At 41.6% G+C, this 20340-nt stretch overlaps 1 protein-coding gene across 2 annotated transcripts in view; it reads left to right on the top strand.

Annotated features, from left to right (window-relative positions):
• Nucleotides 1–212: 212 nt before the first annotated feature.
• CREBRF (CREB3 regulatory factor) overlaps nt 213–20340 on the top strand; it is a 55364-nt gene continuing 35236 nt past the window's right edge. The window contains exon 1 of one of the 2 annotated variants that reach the window (XM_042992152.1): nt 213–329. The gene's annotated coding sequence lies outside the window, so the exon portion shown is untranslated. Of the gene's footprint in view, nt 330–1213; nt 1867–20340 lie in introns of those variants that run through there. The other variant, XM_007082793.3, reaches the window with a different exon arrangement.

Genomic DNA, 20340 nt, shown 5'->3' with positions numbered 1-20340 from the left:
AGCAGTGGCAGGCGCCAAGCCCCCGCTCCGCCCCCTCTTCCTGGTTTTTCCCGGCAATCCGCCCCTCCGGCGTCATGTGACAGGGGTGCCCTGCCGGGCCGAGCTCCTGATTGGCCCGGCTGCAGAGCGTCTCGCGATTGGCCCGAGGCCGGCGGGCCCCCGCCTCCCTCCTCCTCCTCGCCGCGGCCCACGTGAGGGGGGCGAGTCACGCGATTTCCGGGAACCCGTCAGGAAGGACATAAACAAAACAAACCGAGGCAGCATGGAGAGGGGCCGCGGCCCCTGCAGCGGAACCGGACCGAGCCCCTGAGCCGCCCCCACACGCACAGGTGAGCTCCGTTGCCCTCCGCCCAGATCCCACAGGGGTCTGGGCTGGAGGACTAGCCAGGCGAGGGGCGGAGGAGGGCCGCTGGCCTACGAGGCAGCAGCGCCGGGGCTCTGAGCCGGGCCGGCGCGGGGCGGGGGCCGGGACCAGGGCCGAGTCTGGGGGCGCGCGAGCTTCAGGCTGCCGCCTGCCGGTCACGGGGTCCCCGGTTCCCCTCCCCCACCCCCGGCCCGGGACGGTTATATAAAAGCGCGGGGCGGCGGTAGAGGGGACCCACGGGTGGGCGGCAGGGTAGACCGGGGGTGGGCAGCTCCAGGCGTCTGTCCTGCCAGGCCGCCCGGCCCTTCACTGTTGCCTCCAAGCCCGGGGCCGTGGCTGCCGGCAACCGGCCTGTCAGAGAAGCGAGCGGGTGGGAGGGGCCGGAGAAGGGAGGGGAGGCGAGGCTGGAGGGGGAGGAGAGAGAGGGGCGTGTGAGGAAGGGCCGGGTCCACTAAGGTTGGAACCGTGCAGGCAAGAGACTAGGAAGCGCGAGCTGGAGGTGGGGGGGCTCCAGGCAGGGGTGTCTCTGGGGTAGCCGCTCCCCCTTCCCGTCTCCGCCCCAGAGACGGGCGAGAGGGGCCTCCCTCCCGGGATTTGTTTATATGTCTTCTCAAAGCAGCTTGAAGCGGCTCGTAGGCGGAGCCCTCAGCGCGGAGTGGCAGGCCGTTCGGCCCAATGGGGCAGGCGGACGGAGACAGCCGCGCCAATGGGCTTGGGGGAGGCGGTGCCGCGGAACCCCCCTAGTTTGTTAGGCTGTGCCGGGGGTGGGCCGGGTGGGGCGGCCATGTTAGATGGGAGGGGACCGGTGGTGGTGGGTCACTGAGAGGGGAGGAGACAGGGCAAAGGGCGAGGGAGCCGGGCCGGGGGCGTTTCGGGTGTCCGAAGGCGAGTCCGATCGGACCAGGAAGTAGCTCAGGGGAGCCAGACCCCGACCCACCGCTCTCCCCTCCCGAGCAGAGGAGGCAGGGAAGTACCGAGGGCAGTCTAGCCGCCCATGGGGGTGGTTCCTGGGACTAGATGGAGCTCAATCTCTGGATTCTCCCTCTTTCTCTGCCCTACCCTTCCTGACAAACACGGCCGCCAAACCCTGTAATTGCTCTCTTCTAATCCAAGAAAGCAAACCTTTTTGCTGTTTTCTGAGCGGGCTTGAGCCTTACGACTACCTTAAGAAGGTACTTGGATAACTAGCGGTCTGAATTTCGGCACAAGGCCTCAGATAGAGGCAGGCAGTGAGGAGGAAGTTCTGCTTCTCTGGATTTTGCACAGAAGCCGGGACTAGAAAAAGCCGAGAAAGTTAAGAGCTGGGTGGGGTTTCCATGTTTTCATCAGGGTACCTTCTGAAGATCGCCCCCGCACTTGCTTGTCCAGTCTTAGGAGTAATTTGCCCCTCCTGCTAACATAAATCCGTAGCTCACGTGAATCAATTTCATGAGAAAACAGCCTTCAGAAAATTATTTACATTTGAAGGCTCTTTAGGAGTTTGTCTTCTGAATATCCTGCAGGTGAGGAATAGGATCAAGATCTGACTTAACTTCCTTTTTAAAAAGCAGAAGAGAAGACTTTTGTGTAAATCTGGTCATCTGTGGTAAACTGGTTGTCACTTGATTGTACTGTTAAATATTTCCCCCCGTTTTCTTTTTATCCAAAATAGCTAGGAAAGCACCAAAGACGAAGGGGGGAGATGGTATGAGTAGTTAGAAAATCAGTTATTTTACTTTGTTTCCTGGTTATTTTGGCATCCCGTCGCCTTATTAAATGCTTGATTCAGCTTTATGTTCACGTCACCTTACAACCTGTAACTGCACTGGTATTGTCGAGGGTACCAGGCTGCGTGTTGATGCATCTTTGGTTAAACACTTCGGGTATCAGGCAGAGGCTATTCAAGAGTTGTCTGTATTTACGAATAGGCGTTGTCTCCTATTGTAACTGGAGAATAATAATAATCGGTAAATAAATGATTTGTCAATTTCTGTATTAATTGGACATGGTAGACTCAGTACTGTTAAGAATGATATGTAAAAATGTAATCCCTGATTTTTTAACAGACGTCAGTTCTTAAATACAACTTTTATAGAAAAAAAAGTATTAGCTTTTTTTTTTTTTCTTATTTGAAGAATGGCATAAAGAGGGGTGCCTGGCTAGATCAGTGGGTAGATCATGCCTCTTTTGATCTCGGGGTCAGGTTCAAGCGCTACATTGGGCCTAGTGCTTACTTAGATAAAATAAATGAAGAATGGCAAATAGATCCAGCAGGACTTACTTGACTGTAATTCTTCCCTATGACTTACATACCAACTTTGGGATTTTTAGACTAGTAAGCATAGAAGAGGCTGAATACATCCAGAAGAAGAGATTTTGGACGTTCCACTTACCATCCCATTCTCTGTCGTGACAGGTGAAAGCAAAGTTAGAAAGATTATGGCCTACTTTGTTTACTGGTTCACTGTGTGTGGGCTCTTGGATGCCAGCTTAAGGAGTAAAAGAATAACTTGCATGGTTCCCTGGTGGTGGTTAACTATACAAGTGACAGTGAAAGTCAGTAAGTTTGTATGTTTATTCTATTAATGTAACACAGGTTTTAAAAGATTAAGAGTTGAATCCACCATTTGCTTTGAAAGTTTAGTTTTTAGTCACGATTGACAATTATATGACTTGGAATGAATCAGCAGAGGTTTGCTTCCCTGTGGGTTTTGACTTGGATGTTTTGGGGAAGAATTCTCTTTCATTGCATTCAGTAGTTCATCATCCAGGCCAGGTAAACTCTTAGGCGACATAATTTGTCAGGTCATTAGTCTGATGATTTTAAGATAGGGGTTGACAGACTTTTTCTGTTCAGGGTCAAATAGTAAATACGTAGGCTTCGTGGGCCATGTAGTCTCTGTCCCAACTACTCAGCTCTGCAAATTGCATGAACAGCCATAGACAATTTGTTTGGGGCTGTATTGTAATAAGATTTATTTACACGAGCCGGTTGTGGTTGAAGGTTGTAGTTTGTCAACCTCTGTTCTAAGATATCAGTCACTGGGTTTTAATTACTTACATGTCTAGATATTGCAGCATATATGAACATGCATCAAAAGTAGTAATTGGAACACTTGTAGAATGTACGTATCTCTTGAAGAACTTTTAGAATAAGAGCACATGGGAGCATTGTATTCTATATTTTTATATCATTTGTGGATAGATGTTTTCCTGAAAAGACATTTTAAAGCAAATGTTGGAATATTAAGTCCTATTTATTTTAGAGATGCATTCTGATTGAAAACATTGCTTTTTAAGATATGATACCTAAGAACCTTAATACAGTCGAGAGTATGGTCCTGTTGATACCTAAAAGTGCATTTAGGTTATCATGCCTAATAAAACTGTGTATAGCTGTTTGAAGAGATGTCAGTGAATCGTCCACACACTTGGCTCTTATATACATCATGCAGTTAATTTAGAAGCCACACTGATAGTGCCATTGCCTGAGATGTTTGTGAAATTACCGAAATAGGGTTGGGTACTTTTTCACACAAGACCCCAAAACGTACAGATTGCTACCCCTTCCCTTCCTTGGAAAACGTCAAGTGGTGCTAAGTGCCCACTGAAGCCGAGATGCCAAAACGTAAAAATACTACACAGGCATATACTTAATTTTCTCATGGGTGGCTTTTTGCTTAGTTTCTGTGTAGTATTTCTCCAGTTTTGTTGACTTGAACTGGATTTCAAGTGCGAGCATGACAGCTGAGAAAGGAGAATATATTGATCTCTTAAAACTGATAAGCATCATGTGGCCTATAATCTTTTTTCTAGTTAACCTACTGTTTGCCTGGGTGACTGTGGCTAATCCAGTTTATTAATTTGTGATGGGAGAGATTAATATTTTCTGTCTCACAGTGGGATTGGGAAAGTGTCAGTTACTGTATTCCCAAGCTTTTCTACTTTGAATATGCTAATACTTCCAGCTGCTTGGAACCACCTCTCAAATCTCTCTTCGGTTTTTTTTCCTCATAGTTTAATTGCCTCTCAATTTATCTTTATTAGTACTTGTTCTACTCTACAGTATTTATCTACTCATTTATCTCATCTACCTGGTGAGCAACTTGAGATCAGAGTCTGCCTCTTTATTTCTATATCCCCAGTGCCTCACCCTGTCCCCAACATCTTTTAGTGCTTGTGAACTGTTTAAATAAATGAGTAAATCGGCGCCTGGGTGGCTCAGTCGGTTAAGCATCCGACTTCGGCTCAGGTCATGATCTCACAGTTCGTGGGTTTGAGCCCCACATCAGGCTCTGTGCTGACAGCTCAGAGCCTGGAGCCTGCTTCGGATTCTCTGTTTCCCTGTCTCTCTGCCCCTCCCCGGCTCGTACTCTCTCTTTCTCTCTCTCTCTCTCTCTCTCTCTCTCTCTCTCTCTCTTTCTCTCTCTCTCTCTCCCTCTCTCTCTCAAAAATAAATAAACATTAAAAAATTTAAATAAATGAGTGAATTGCTAAAGACTGCTTATCTGGAAGGCAGTAAGTCAGTCTGCTATTGGTAGAGATGTTGGGCTTAGTTGGAAGGGAGGAATTAATCACCATCAATTTCACTTAAAAATTGACCTTTTAAGAAAGTTTATGTAAAAGCTATTTTGATGATGTCTTAAAATCTCTTGAATTCTTAAAAAATTTTTTCAGATACATTCTATTAGTTAAATTTGTTGAATATTCCTTCTAGACGCATGCATACAGATATGCACGCGCACACACATAAAACCCCTGTGCCTTGTCCTTTGGATTTGTCATTAGCTCTTGGCACACTTGGTCTCTGAGTGTTTGGCAAATGTGAGTGGAACCTCTTATTTCTTAGAGGTTTGTGATAATTGTTCATCTGTATAACAGTGTTCCTCGTCTTGGGGAAGCACTGTGAAATCGTTCTTGCTACTAAGTCTGGTTCATCCCAGTGGGGACAGTTAGACTCAGAGTTTGTTGCAGGGGACTGCAGTGCTACTTGGTGACTGCAGTACCATCCCGTTCCACTGCCAGCCAAGCCTTACATGCTTTTTCACCAGTTCATGACCTTTCTTCCAAAACGGAACTTTCCTCCCTAAACGACTTTCTAAACCGCTCATCTCCCCACTGATTCCCAGCAATTCTGATCATCCTGCTATTCTGTCCATTTTTTTCCCTCTGCTATTCTGTCCTCTTAACACCAAACCCACTTTTACATATTTTGTTACAAAGTCATGTTTTACTCATTTATCCTTGGGTGTTGTTGACTTTGACAGTTTCCCTGTGAAAGCATTATGAGTGTGCTGATTTTGTCTCCTCCAGTTTTCTTCAGATTCTTTTTGTACACTTATTTTCTTTAGTATATGATGTTCTGCCTTTGAGGGTTTAAGGTGCTTTTTTTTTTTTTTTTAATTTCAGAGAGGAAATTCCTTCTTTGACTACTACACACTATTCCTGATGCAGTTTGCCTTCTCTTTATGTTTTTGCCATTCACTGGAAATTTAAAGCATTACAAAAATAAAACTTTAAGGGGCATCTGGATGGCTCAGTCTAAGTGTTCAACTCTTGATCTTGGCTTAGGTCATGATCTCATGGTTCGTGGATCAAGCCCTGTGTCAGGCTCTGTGCTGACAGCGTGGAGCCTGCTTGGAATTCTCTCTCTCTGCCCCCCCCCTGCTTGAATGCTCTCTCTCTCTCTCAAAATAAATAAACTTAAAAAAATATATTAAAAAAAAAAGTTGACCATGGGCAAGTTAAAAGAAAATAAAACTTTGCAAAAGGGTCCTTTATGGTATGGGGAGGAAGTAGGGGTAGGCCATGTGGGCTCTTGTTCAAAAGATTCACTGTAGAATTCCTTTAAAGAGCAAGGCTTCTAGCTTCCTACTTGTGATGTATAAGATGTATAAAATTTCCTACTTGTAAAAAGACTTCACAGTTTTTTAAAATGCTTTTTAGTAAGGGTTTTCATCCTTCCTATTGAATGCTCTACTGGAGTTGCTCATAGACTAATAGAGGAGACAGACATTGCAGTTCAACAGGATAGCATTTAGAACAACATGTTCTGAATATATGGAAGAGGGACTACTAACTGCCTGTGAAAGTGGGAGAAACTTCACGGAAAAGGACTATTTGAACTGGGTTTGGTTTCTTTCAATACTTATTTTTGAGAGAGAGAGTGCGCACGCGTGAGCAGGGGAGGGGCAGAGAGAGAGGGAAACAGAATCCCAAGCAGGCTCCAGGCTCTGAGCTGTCGGCTCACACAGGGCCCGAACCCACAGACCACCGTGAGATCATGACCTGAGCCGAAGTCAGACCCTTAACCCACTGAGCCACCCAGGTGCCCCCGAACTGAGTTTTGAAGACCAGCAAAGGAAGCATTCTAGTCCAGTCAAGGAGGTATAAAAGGGGTATGCGGGGCACCTGGCTGGCTCAGCTGGTAGAGAATGTGACTCTTGATCTTGGGTTCAAGAGTTCAAGCCCCACGTTGGGTGTAGAGCCTACTTAAAAAAATGAAAGATGATGTATGCAATTTGTGGGATAGGCTTGGGTATGAGAAGGCTTCGCCTAAGGCAGGGTCATGGAGAGGGGATAGATGGAAGGGGAGGAGACTACTTGGTGAGATTTAGGAGGAAAGTGCTTTTTTGTTTTCCCCTTGTTCTCTACTTCTCCTGGGCCTGCTCTATACTGCCAGGTCTCTGGGTCTGTTTTCTCTGTAGCTCTGACTTTGATTAGATGCTCTCTTTCCCCATAGTTGTTAGTTTTTCTTTTAGTCCTTCATCAAGGTCTAACATACCTCCTTTCTCTCTTACAATTTGTCGGTACCAACATACCTTTTATTCTGACCAAATGTGTCTCTTGCCTTTATTTTACCTCCTTGCTTGCATCCCTTTCTTTATTCCCTTTGAGTTTCTTTTCACCTTTTTTTGACTCTTGCTTTTTCTTTTCATTTTGCTTTATTTAAAAACAAAAACACTTTCACACATTTTCTTTCTGCTTATTTTGCATTTGAGCAGTAATATATGTCTGAGTTGATTTCCTTTTGGGAAGTCTTGTGAAATCAACTTGTCTTTGATACCTATCCAAGTACTGATTATCCATCTCTATGAATTTCCTTTTATGAAGCATTTTCTTTGTATTCAGAGATGCCATTTCTGATAGGTTACAATGCAGAATATAATCACTTACAGGTTTTGTTTTCTATCTCTTATGCACCTTAGAATTATTCTATGATGAGATCCAATTCATATATCACCTTTTCCTGACGTTTTCCCGAAATTACCCAAGTAGAGATGGTAGTACTCTTCTCTGTAGTTTTATAGTATTTTCTAAACACCTCTTTTTAAGTCAGCTTTATTGAGGTATAATTTGCATAAAATAAAGTTCACCTAATTTTTAGTTTTGACAAATGTATGCAGTCATCTAATTACCTCTGCAGTCATGATAACAGAACATTCCCAAAAAGTTCCCTCATGACCCTGCTTCACCCCTGGCCCCAATCACTGATTTACTTCCTATCACTATAGTTTTCTCTTCCTGGAATTTCATTTCATTTATTTATTTGTTAATGTTTATTTTGAGAGAGAGTGTGTGCGCGTGCGCAGAGGGGGGAGGGGCAGAGAGAGAGGGAGACACAGAATCTGAAGTAGGCTCCAGGCTCCAAGCTGTCAGCCCAGAGCCTGACATGGGGTCGAACCCACAGTCCGCAAGAGTGTGACTTGAGCTGAAGTGGGACCTTTAACTGACTGAGCTACCCAAAGGCCCCTCCTGGAATTTCATTTAAACGCAGTCATAGAATGCGTTGTCTTTTGAGTCTGTCTGCTTTTCCTTAACATAATGGTTTTGAGATTTCATGTCATTTCAAGTATCAGTTGAGTACTTGTTATTGTATGGATGTACCACAATCTGTCCATCCATTTTGGGTTTGCTTCCAGATTTTAGGCCATTGTGAATAAAACTGCTATAAACATTCATGTGCAGATCTTTGAAATACTTCTTTTATCATTAACTATCTTTGATTTGGAGGTCCAGTTGCAGAATGCTTACGAGTAAAAGTCCTGGAGTTAACTGTATTCACAAACAGGCCTTTTGCTTGTGCTGTGGTTTTTCGCAATGTGTTAGCTTAGATACCTCATCTGTAAAATGCAATTGGTAGAGATTGGAGCAAGCTGGAGAGCATAGGCCAGTTTAAAGGGATAACTCATTTCAGTTTGAGTGATTCAGTTCAAGTGATCTTGCTGGAAATATGTACCCAATGACTCCCCCGCCCCCCTCCCCCCCCCCCGACCAAGAGAGTGGCATTTGTTAACAGGATTCAGAAATTTTATATGAAATTTCCAATTTAAATGCTGGTAGTTAAAATTAAATTTTTTTAATTAATTTTTTTCATTTTAATTTTTTCATTTTAATATTTTCATTGTGTGAGCCGAGCAAAACCCGTATGTAGGCATTGATTTGTGGCTCCAGTTCGAGACCTTTGTTTTAAATCTTCAGTTAACTTTGTATTTTGTTTTAAATTGTGTATATTCCTGGTAGAGTGAACTTGGTAGGATCTTGCTCCCTAGTAGCTTAGCATAATAACTTGTGGTTGTCCAACCTCCCAAGTGAAAAACGAATGAATTACTATAAATGAATTTCATTCTTTTCTCTGGTAGGAGGATTATCAGAATTCTGAGTGTCTGATGGGAGGGTGGGATCAGATTCTTTTTACTTTTGGTACTTCTTTGATAGTGGCTGATTCTATTCAAAGTTCTGTTTTCCTGGCAATTGAGATAGTCCATCTCCTTTGGTTTATTCTGAACCCTATTGAGACAATTATAATATAAACTGTATTTATTAGGAACTGTGTAAGGTATTATGGATATAAAGATAAGTTTTAAATGTTAAGTCCATTCTCTTGAGTTACCCATAATCTATGGTGAAGCTAATAGAACTATAAAAAAGATAAACTGTATGTAATTGGACAATTAGAGCTATAATCTCTCTGAAGAAAGCCTTTCCCTCTTGTAATTTTCTTGCCAGTTTTTTTTTTTTTTTTAAGATTTTTTTAAGTGATCTCTACACCCACTGTGGAGCTTGAATTCTGAGATCAAGAGTCACATGCTCCACTGATTGAGCCACCCAGTCACCCCTACTTGCCAGTTCTTTATTGTTGTGTTGTGTTTTTCTTTTCTTTTCTTTCTTTATTTTAACTGTTTATTTTTGATAGAGCACGTGTGCACACGGGGGTGGGAGGAGGAGGGGCAGAAAGAGAGGGGGACAAAAGATCCGAAGCAGGCTGTGCTGACAGCAGGGAGCCCAATTTGGGGCTCGAATTTGCTAACGGTGAGATATGACCTGAGCCGCAGTCGGCAGCTCCACCGACTGAGTCACCCAGCTGCCCTTATTTTATTTTTAAGTAATCTCTACACCCACTGTAGGGCTCAAACTCACAACCCAGAGATCAAGAGTCACACTCTATCGACTGAGCCAGCCAGGTGCCCTGCCAGCTCTTTATTGTGTACAGAGATGACTAGCTGGCAGCTTTATGAATTACTTTGTAAATCCAAAGATTCTTTTGCTGATTAAACCAGCATAATTGACACTGACCCTCATAAGCCAGGACAAGGATGTTAAATGATCTGTGTTGCCTCTGTATACCTTATACATCCTAGTGCCAAGCAGTTGAGTTTTTGTGATCATTAAGTGTGGAATTTAGACAATCTAGGACTCTGAGTTGAGTTTGGGTTTATACCTTAAGTAGCTGCAACGCCCCAGGATTATTTTATAACAAGGAAGAAATCTTAGGATAAAAAATAGCCACAATTTATTGAGTAGCTATTTATCTGTTTTGTGCCAGGGCACATATTAATGTGAATCACAAAATCCCTGCAAAGTGAGATGGGGAATTCTTGTATTTACAAATAAAAGAAGCCAAGTACGAATCTAGAATGAAATTCCAAATACTCATAAAGCAGAAACTTTTATTTTGAATCTAGAGTTTGCTTCTCACAGAGCAAGCCTTTGGAGTACTAGAGCCAAAGAGCCAGCCTTTCTCAGTGTTGAAAGAAAAGACTGCAAAAAACTATTCACAACCTCTTTGTAGCCTTATGCCCATAACCCCTGTACCTGCTGTTCTGTAGTCTTGTGCCAGTGGTGTAGCTCATTTCACACAATAGAATTTGAAGAGGATTTCAAAATCATTGTATATATTTTGAAAAGTGTCCAATCTGGGAAAGGAGGGAGGAAACGAAGTTTGAAGAAGAGCCCAGATCGCTGATAACGAGTGCTGAAGTTGTTAGGGTATGTCCAGAGTGTCTTGTGATGGTTTTTCTGCTGGAATCTTGCAGGATGGTTCAAGCGTGTTTGCTTACACCACTGTCTGTTTCTATGCTACAACCTTTAATCCTGCGGTTTCCTTTTTACACTGTAGTTCTGCTGAAGAGCTCAGAAGACTAAAGGATTCTTTAAAATTTCAGCGTTTAACCTGCAAAAATATCTTGTTTTAATTAAAAATGGGAGTGGGAAGAGACAGAACAGTGTAACATGTATCAGTCCAGTGCCTTAATTCAGTTGGTTTAAATAAAATTTAATCCTACTCCTTCCTCTTCCCTCTCCTCACTAAAGAAGAATTCTCTCTGGTCTTCAGAATTGACTGGAATTCAAATAATACTTTTTCTGGTTGTGTAAAAGAAAATTCAGGAGTACAATTTAAAATATTTTTATTCTATGACACTACAGTGATTCAAGACTCATTTAACAAGCTGCTACTAGATAACTTCAGAGCACATAAAAGATGATCAATAAATATACAGTGCCCTTGAATATCATGTGGGTCAGGGGCACTAACCTTCCCCTCCCATGCAGTTGAAAACCATGTGTAACTTTTGACTCTCCCAAAATTTAACTATTAATAGCCTGCTGTTGACAAGAAGCCTTACCGATAACATAAACAATTGATTAACACGTATTTTGTATGTTGTATATATTATATACTGTATTCTTACAATAAAGTAAGCTGGAGAAAAAAATGTTCTTAAAATCATAAAGAAGGGAACATACTTTTACAGTACTGTACTTATTGAAAAACATTTATGCATAAGTAGACCCACACAGTTCAAACCCATGATCCAAGGGTCAATTGTATACTAAATGACTGACTTTTTTGTATATAAAGAAAGTTGCACCTCTGACTCCTTATCCAGAAAGACCTGTGATCTTAGGGGATTTCCCATTTATTGTCCGTCAGCTCTTGTCTGGATGCCTGTCCTGGGAAAGGCATTGCTTTTGGCACTGTTGTGAAATAGAGATGGTCATTCTCAAAGATTTTACGATCTGATAGTGGAGACAAGGGATTGAGGAGGAGGAAGAGAAAAGCCATTATGAGCAAAGGCATAAAAGGCCAGAGCCTCACTGTTGGAAATTCCTAGTGGAGTGAAGTGAGATTGTGTGTACCTCAAGGGTTTGATGGAATTGGAAGATCAAGCTAATATTAGTGTTATAAAATGGTAGTGGAAGATGGGATTGGAAAGGTAGTTTCATTATATCTGAGTATTTTGAACATTATCCAAGACATTTCTGGGAGTTGATGAAAATTTTTGAGCACAATGCTAATACAAAGTGGTGGTTTAGGGAGAAAATACAGTGGGACATAAGAACTGGAGAGAGGGGGAAGGTCTCTAGGGCAGCAGGAAGGTCTGTAGGGCAACTATTGGAATGGTAAATGTAACACGATGAGGAGCAAGTAAGAGTTGAGAAAGTGGGAAAGGCAAAGATGAACAGATGCCTGTGTGCTGGGTACAAGGTAAGTTGTCCGTGTATCTTTGTTAAGAGAACTGGCATGATTTAACAAAGACTTGAGGAGGAAGAAAAGAGGGTTGAGATCGGTGTTCCATGCCTGGATGTCTGAGAGTGGTAGTACTGCTGACAGAATGGAAATGTTTGGATAGGAAGGTGACATGTTGTGTCTGAGGTCATGGGATGTGAATGAACATGGAAATACCTGGTTCTCAGAAGGTAGGGCTCGTGCATTCACATATTTAGGCTGAAGGTGTGGATTTAGAAGTCTTCTGGAGGTGCACTGAACGAGACAGTCTCTATAATGATAGGTTTGCACAGAGGCATTTACTAAATGACCTCAGATAAATCCCTTATCCTTGCTGGACTTTTTTTATTAATGTAAAAATGGTTGGACAGAGGTTAGGACATGGCAGTGATGTTAATATGTACCCTAACTACTTCACCAACTTGTTTTATCAAATGACGGGGTATAGCAACGTGCCTGTTGTCTGTAAACAGTGATACAGGTATAAACTTGTGAATATTTTGTTGCCAGTGGTAACCAAGTGTGGCTGGGGTTAGAAATGCATTCTTTAGTTCTGTCAAAAACTGTCCCATACTCTTATTCTTGTGCTCTGAACAACTTAATTGACAGGTTTCAATGCTTCAGAAGGCCGCTAATATCTTGTAGTTAATAGTTTTTAGAAACTGAAAGTAGCTCTTCCTGGGGGCGCCTGGATGGCTCAGTCGGTTAAGCATCCGACTTCGGTTCAGGTCATGATCTCACGGTTCATGAGTTCAAACCCCACGTTGGGCTCTGTGCTGACAGCTCAGAGCCTGGAGCCTGCTGCGAATTCTGTGTCTCCCTCTCTCTCTACCCCTCCCCTGCTCACACTTTGTCTCTTCTCTGTCGCAAAAATAAATAAAGATTTAAAAAAATTAAAAAGAGAAATAAAAAGTAGCTCTTCCTGTTTAACTCACGTCGATCCAGACACCTGCTTTAACGGTCTTTGTTTTTGGATCCCAAAGGGTTTTAAGTAAGCTCCCATATGTTTCTGTAGGTCAGAGATTAAAGTTGGGCAGGAGCCTTTGGAAAGGAATTGAATAAAATTCTGAGAGGTCTTGTGTCTTCCTCCAAAACTGTATTTCAGGGAGAGATCATTTTTGAGATGTAGTATCTTTTCTTAACTCCTCAGGATTCTCGGTAAAATGTAATTATTTTAATTAAAATATCTGTATTTTTAAAACTCTCTGAATGTGAGGATCAAAGGGGACTATCGGATTTACCCAGGAATAAAGAGTTTACAAAATGGGACACCTGGGCGGCTCAGTTGGTTAAGCATCTGACTTCAGCTCAGGTCATGATCTTGCGGTCCATGAGTTGGAGCCCCACATTGGGCTCTGTGCTGACAGCTCAGAGCCTGGAGCTTGCTTCGGATTCTGCCTCTCTCTGTCTCTCTCTGCCCCTCCCCTGCTCGTACTCTGTCTCTCTCAAAAATAAATAAACATTAAAAAAACAATTAAAAATTAAAAAAAAAAGTTTCCAAAGTGTTACGGTAGGAGGATTACATCTGCTTATATAGGGTCATGATAGGTACTATGTGGCTAGGAAAATGATCTTTTCTCACTCAATACGAGGGAAAAGATACGTCTTCTCTCTCTTTACCCTGCTCTTTTCCTTAAACACCAGCAGCAGCAAGGTTTGGAAAATAAATAATGGGGGTCTTTTGCTAATAATTCCAGACATAAAGTATAACCATTTAGTGTGAAGTGTTACCTGTTTTCTATATTTTGGAGTCCAGAGAACTGCTGTTGAAAGGTAGAGAATAGCAGTTCACTTGCAGTGTGTTCATGGGATTTATATTACATAATAAAGGGAGAATGTGGCCACCACCATTTGCCCCATGTGTTCCTTGCATAGGCTGTGTATGCTTCCTTAATGGTTTGGAGATTAGTGGATCTCTGATTTCTGCTGTGCCTTGAAACAGGTAGTGACTTGATTCAGTAAGCATCTGAAGAACTGTTTTGTTCCATAGAACTATTTTGTTCACTATTCTACTGCATAGTTTTCAAAAGGAATTGTTGAGTGGGACATATGAAGTATGGCAGGATGGATGGAATGTGGCTCATGGGTCCTGGCCTGCTAAGGAGCTTGGGCAAACTGATGAACTGTCCCATGGGGAATCCCGTGGGACATACACACTGTATAAACTTAAATTACCAAGTCGGTGGTCCTTCTTTCCTTCCTTCTTCCCTTTCCTCCGCTCTCCTTCCTTTCTTTCATCTTTACTTGGGGATTAAGCTTCAGGAAAAATGGTTTATTTAAATTAGGGGGTCAGGACAGTGAGCCACATCTTAGAATTGTGGATCTAGTACAGTTGAAAGATAACAGAGAGAACCCAGAAACTCTGCACACATGAAAGAAATGATGAGCATGAACCAGCAAAGATTAGGAAATGTTAAAATAAACCATAGTATGTGAATTACTTAACAATGTAAATGTGTTGGCATTTCTTACCTCAAAAAATTTTTAAGTATTTTTCATAAAACAAATTTGGCCATTTAAACCATTTTCAAGTGTAGAGTTCATTGGCATTCAGTACATTGACATTCTTGTGTAACTGTTTCCAGAACATTTTCCTCATTCTAGATAGAAACTCTGTACCCATCAAACAATAACTCTCCCAGCCTCTGGTAACCTCTATTCCACTTTCTGTTCCATGAATTTGCCCATCCTGCTACCTCATATAAGTAGAATCATATAATATTTGTCCCTTTGTGTCTGGTTTATTTCACCTAGCATAATGTTTTCAAGGTTCATCCATGATTAGAACTTCATTCCTTTGTATGGCTGAATAATGTTCCGTTGTATGTATTACTACGTGTGTGTGTGTGTGTGTGTGTGTGTGTTACCGCATTTTGTTTATCCAGTCATCTGTTGATGGCTGGTAGGGTTGTTCCCACCTTTTGGCTATTGTGGATAATGTTGCTGTGTAAATGGGTGTATGTGTATCTGTTTGAGTCCCTGCTTTCAATTCTTTTAGATATATAGCCAGATGTGGAATTCCTGGATCATATGAATTCATGTTTAACTTGGTGAGGAACTGCTAGAGATTCCCAGCTGCACCACTTTGCATTCCTACCAGCAATTACACAAGGGTTCCAATGTTTCCATATCCTCCTCAATATCCTCCACTTGTTATTTTCTGGTTTTTGGGTAATAACCATCCTAATGGGTGTGTCAGAAAGCTTTTGACCTCTACTCTGTTGAGTGTTGGATAACTCAGAAATGCTACCTCCCACGTGTGAGGAATCAGTTCCCTCGGGTTAACTAAGAGGGAGCAGTGACCTAAGTTAGTGCCATAAAAGGGGAGCTCTAGGGATTCTGACCATCACATATGGTATCTGCTTTTTTATAAGATATTTTCATTTATAAGTTCATTTATATTTTTAGCCTTTTAAACATATGTGGACTCTCAGGAATCACGTGAAACCCTCAGGTTCAGAAGGGGCACAATTTAGGGGCTCTTGGATATGTGTAAGCTGCCTGGGCCCCTGCAGTCAGCTCTTCAGTTTGGCTTTTTAAGTTTGGATTAGTGGTTTGAGCAGCCCGAGGGATGAGCTTTTGTAAAAGTCCTTTGGCCTTACCTATCATCTTACTTCACATTCACTTTTTGTCTTGCCTAATATACATAGTAAGCCTCAACGTATTTTCAAGTGGAGTACTGAAAAAACCTAGGGAAGGACTTGGTAAAAAGGGCTATGAAGGATACTGAGCTGTGGTTGTCTTCGATAAAGTGGTAAATGCTCATAAATCAGTCATTTGCTCCATCTCATTTGTAGGGGAGGGAAACTTTTTCTTTCTTCCCTTGTAGGTTCTTTGGCTGGTCTTATGTAATTAAATTGACACAAGGCAGATTAACAGGAGAAAAAAAATTAATTTCATATGTATGGGAGCTGAAAGAAGTAAGAGATTCAAAGAAGTGACCAAAGCAGGCAGCTTTTATACCTTTTAGACAAAGGAACAATAAATCTGTTAAGAGTCGATAAGACAAAGATGGTTGGGCTTGGGATAGCAAATTAATGAAGAGATAACAAGGTTTATTTATACAACCTTCTTGGCCCTGAATTGCCTATCTCTGGCAATAAGTATGCCTCTATCTCCCAGGTGCAGGGAGGGTACCTTCCACATGAAGACTTTATTTCCTGCTTTCAGGGGGACAGAAGAGGGTCCGAGTATCTTTCTTGTACTGGCTCTTTGTTGAGTAACTTTAATTAAAAATAATATACCAGGGTGGCATATTTTGGGGTGGCCTGTCCTGGACCCCATCACATTGCTTCAGAGAGCTAATTTTCTGTTAACAGTGTCTTCCTGTGCCTAGAAGATGTTGTTGAATAGTTCTGAACAGACCCAGGTACAGGAAATGTTGGCGAATGCTTCTTTTTTAAAAAAGTTTATTTATTTTGAGAGAGAGGGAGCAAGTGAGCACAAGTGAGGGAGGGGTAGAGAGGGAGAGAGAGAATCCCAAGCAGGCTCCAAGCAGTGAATGTGGAGCCCAGTGCCGGGCATGATCCCATGAACCATGAGATCGTGACCTGAGCCCAAACCAAGAGTCAGATGCATAACTGACAGAGCCACCCAGGTACTCCTACTGGCAAATATTTCTGATGGAAGACAGTCTTCTCTCCCTTGAAAAGCCCACAAAACTATATTGGGAACTGGTGAGCCAGAGCTATGAATAAAGGGAACTCATAACTAGGGGAATTAATTTAGCCTTTTCTTTAGGGTGGTGTTGTTAAACAACAAGAAGCTCTAGTCTTGAGGTCTCCTTGAGTGCAGGGTAGAGGATTTTAAGATCAACTAAGTTTGGGAAATGATATCTGCTCTATTCATCTATTGGTGATTTATAATGCACATTAGCACCTAGCACCTTAAAGTTCGCAAGAAGTCCTACGTAAAGGTAGTATTAACAGTTTTATTTAATGTTGTGTTTTCCAAACCTCATAACCCTTTTGTTGAGTAACTATTCAACATCTTTTGGAACAAATACTCCTCAGGTCACACGTTGGGAAATTAATTGCTTTTAAAGTACATAACTTTAATATCAAAGCTTTGAGTAAAATAGTGGGTATTCTTGAGAAGTATGAAGGCCTCCTGAAAAGCCCATTGTTACACTTTTCCTCTTGTTACTTGCTCATCTAAACATTAATGTACCCTCTGTATATGGCTCCCCAGTATAGAAGATGATTTGGGAGCAGTGTATCGTTACAGAAGATTCTGTGCAATGGTAATTGGTGTAGAAATCTTTATTCTTTTTTTTCCCTTCCACTTTTCGGTGGGGAATTTTGTTGTTTGTAGTTGTTTCACAATAAATGTTTGGAATGGTATGAAGCATTTGGAAAACCTTGGGAATGAAGATAATTGATTGTGACCTTGGATCATTAGTTTTAGAGACTGAGAGAGTTTATTACTGAAAAGAGGTTCTGCTGCTTGGGGTACAATTGGCTCTTCGCCCATCCTATTTGCTGCTACCTGAGAGACTGGGAGAAGCACCTAAGGACCTTTACTCCAGGAGTGCGTGCTCAACTCTTTACATGATGGATACCCTCTCTTTGGGAATTGGTGTCCTTAAAACATTCAGCCTTGCTGCCAATAACTGTCACAAATGTTGAGCTTCTGAGATGGACTGCTGTGCAACAAAAGAAAGCATTGGCAAAATATACCTGCTGATAATAATCACCTTTCAGATTTATTTTATTAGTACATCCTAACTTAATATCTCATTCAAGTCTCATAACATTCCTGTTACACAGTTAAAGGAGAATAATTGTAATTCCTCGGTCTGGGTGCTCAGTCATAAATTTAAATAACTTGTTCAAAGTCATAAGACTGTTTAGTTTTAATTATGGGATCAAAACTGGAATCCAGGTCTCCTGTCAAGTGCTCCAAACAAGTGGTCTTTTTGCTAATTGCATTGACAGCCTAGTTTTGATGTCCAGTGTTTAAATAAAATTTTAAATAAAAAAAGGTTTCTCCTGCTATGCAAAACTAGAACACTCTTCTGAAACCTTTCGTAAGCTGAAATGTCATAAGGCGGAGAAGCAATTACCATTAATTATGAGGAAAAATTTTGATCATTCCCAGACCCAAAAAATAACCTCTCCTAGGGTTTCCTGATAACCTTAGGATACACCTTGCTAACACATGCGCAAAATAAATGTAGATAAAGCACAGATGCTCACAGACACTGTTCAAGCTGTGGCAGCTTGATGCTGAGATGCTGAATGTTGTTCCCAGGGAAGGAGCTGGTGAGGCTGCTCTCGCTGCCCTGCTTGTGGTGTGCCACTGCCTCTATAAGGGCCCAACAAATGCTTAACACTATTTTCACCTTTTTTCATAAAAACAAAAGTTTGCTCTGGATTTCTTTCAGTTCGCAAAAACTGGTACTGATGTAGGTCTTTTGTAAAAGTGAGGTGGCATAACATGAACTTCAAAAAGTGGGATATACCTGTATTTGTATCTGTACATGGTTTTGTGGCTCGGAGAATTCAGTGGCCAGGAAACTAGTATTTTTAGTAGTAGTGTTTCTTTCTAGAAATGAGAAACATGAGGCTTAGAAAGATTGACCTACTCAGTGTTGTATAGTTTGCAAGTGAGAGCTGCGACTAGAACTTGGCCCTTTTTTGGTCCAGCGTTTCCCTGATAAACCAAGTTGTTGGTAGCTGGTGTCCTTAATAGACGTCAGTAAGTATTTGTTGAATAGAACTTAGTTTTTCTTGAGTTCTTCAGCCCTGTTGCTTAGTAAGGGTAAACTTCAGGTTTTAGAGTATCAAACTTGTCTCCCACGTCTATACTAACCCAGTTTGTTGAATGCATCACTTGAATCATATTCCTTTTTGGAATCTAAAGCAATAGGTCTAGAAAAGGCAACCGACCCTGTTTCTCACGGGAATCAAGGGAAGAATTTGGACTGAGATTATATATCAGCAGTAGGACCAAGGCAGAAGGAAGGCTGCATTAGGAGAAGCTGGACTAGAACTGGCCTTTGGCAGGAGCAGGGAATAATCTGGTTGGACTGTAGCATTGGATTGAGATGCATAATTATTGAGATGTTAATTCTGTTTCTAGGCCCAGTCTGGGCACTCGATGGTGTTTCCTAGGCTAGAACAGTAGCGTAAGAATGAGAGCCCACCAGAGGGGAGAAGAGCCCAGCAAAGATCCAGGAAATACAAATGGTTGTCAATTTATTAATCTAAAAAGTGGACCAATTGTTGAATCCCTTGTTGACAGTCTCTTATTTGTTCAGCAGAGGCCTTTGAAATTGATATAATGTACGATTCTAATCCTCTAGTCCAGATGTGTTAACTATGGAGCAGCTCAGCTTAAATTGGCTCTTTACATCAATCCAAGAAACGATACTGCAACTAGGCAGAAATGAGAGCAAAGAGTTGAGTGTAGAGCTGTGGTTCTCAAATTTTAGGGAGAATCAGAATTGCCTAGAGGGTTAAAGACATAACTGGAAGAAACACTCCCAGAGTTTCTGCTTTAGCTGCTCTGGGTTGAAGCCCAAAATTTTGCACTCGTTAACACATCTCTAAATTGATGCTGATGCTGCTGGTCTTAGGATCATGCTTTGAGAACCACTGATAGGAAAAGTTGATGAAGTGGGTATAATTAAGGCCTTCACAGAGAAGGAAAAAGGGAATTAATCCACCATAGTCAAGACACTGTGCAAGGTGATTTGCAATCATTACTTAATTTAACCCTTGAAACCCTTCTGCAGAGTAATCCTTAATCCCTGTTTCCTCCCAGGATAAACATGTTGTTAAATAAGATATAAAAAACTTACTGGAATAATTCTCATTTCAAAGACAGCTTTCACTTATAACTCAAAGAATAATGTTGCATATGCTGTTATGAATGTGATTTTATTTAATGCAGAGGATGATGTGTTAAATTCCATTGTTGACTTTATTTATTCGTTACTCTTGTAGATTTATAAGAGATATAAAATGTAGATCGGTTTCACAGTAATAATTACACAATAGATGGAATTAAATGTTGAGACATTATCGTTTCTCATACAGAACATAAAGTGAATGGGAACTTTATTTAACATTAGCTATCTTTCAAATCACAGGAAAAGGTAGGCCTCAGTTAATTTTGTCAAGGTGGTTTTTTTTTTTTAATGTTGCCAGTTGGTTATTGACTTACCCTGTTTTAGAAACAAATAGAGGGATGGTGAATTTCA

Source organism: Panthera tigris, chromosome A1, assembly GCF_018350195.1.
Source record: "Panthera tigris isolate Pti1 chromosome A1, P.tigris_Pti1_mat1.1, whole genome shotgun sequence".
NCBI classification, from domain to species: Eukaryota; Metazoa; Chordata; class Mammalia; order Carnivora; family Felidae; genus Panthera; species Panthera tigris.
The sequence above is the reverse complement of the archived record's forward strand: the minus strand, read 5'-3'. Positions and strand labels throughout refer to the sequence as shown.